A 506-nucleotide genomic window follows, 5' to 3' on the forward strand; every position below is an offset into this window, starting at 1 on the left:
ATCACCACTTGCCACTGAGCTGCCNACCTTTTTGTACAATGCCTGAAGAGCATCAAGTACTCCTCAAGAGAACGCTTGGGCACTTCTGCCGATATCAGAGGAAGGGCCAGAACTTGGTCTTCAGGTAGAACTATGTCTGGGAACCTTAACTCTGGAAAATAGACCTGCAGCCAGATCTGGATCATCCAGAATGCGCCAGGGGCCGACAGGTTCAATGGATTCTCCAGAGTGGCAGTGTATAGATTCTTGAAAAGGTGAGCCAGAACTGTAGACCCAAGCCCCACATCAGTATGATTGTGGAGCGCCTCTGCCAGATGTTGGCACTCAAGCAGAATTGCCGAAGACCGATTGGGGAAAACGACCCGGTTCAGCCAATACAAAAGGAACAACATGTGTTGCTGGTCCTTGTCCTTCTCAGCACTGAATTTCTTCAGATAATTGGAGAAAGAGCAGTTCTGGTTGATCGTGGCTGGAGAGATAGTGANGGGAGTGACCACTTTCTCTTG

Source organism: Prunus dulcis, chromosome 7, assembly GCF_902201215.1.
Source record: "Prunus dulcis chromosome 7, ALMONDv2, whole genome shotgun sequence".
Lineage (NCBI taxonomy): Eukaryota > Viridiplantae > Streptophyta > Magnoliopsida > Rosales > Rosaceae > Prunus > Prunus dulcis.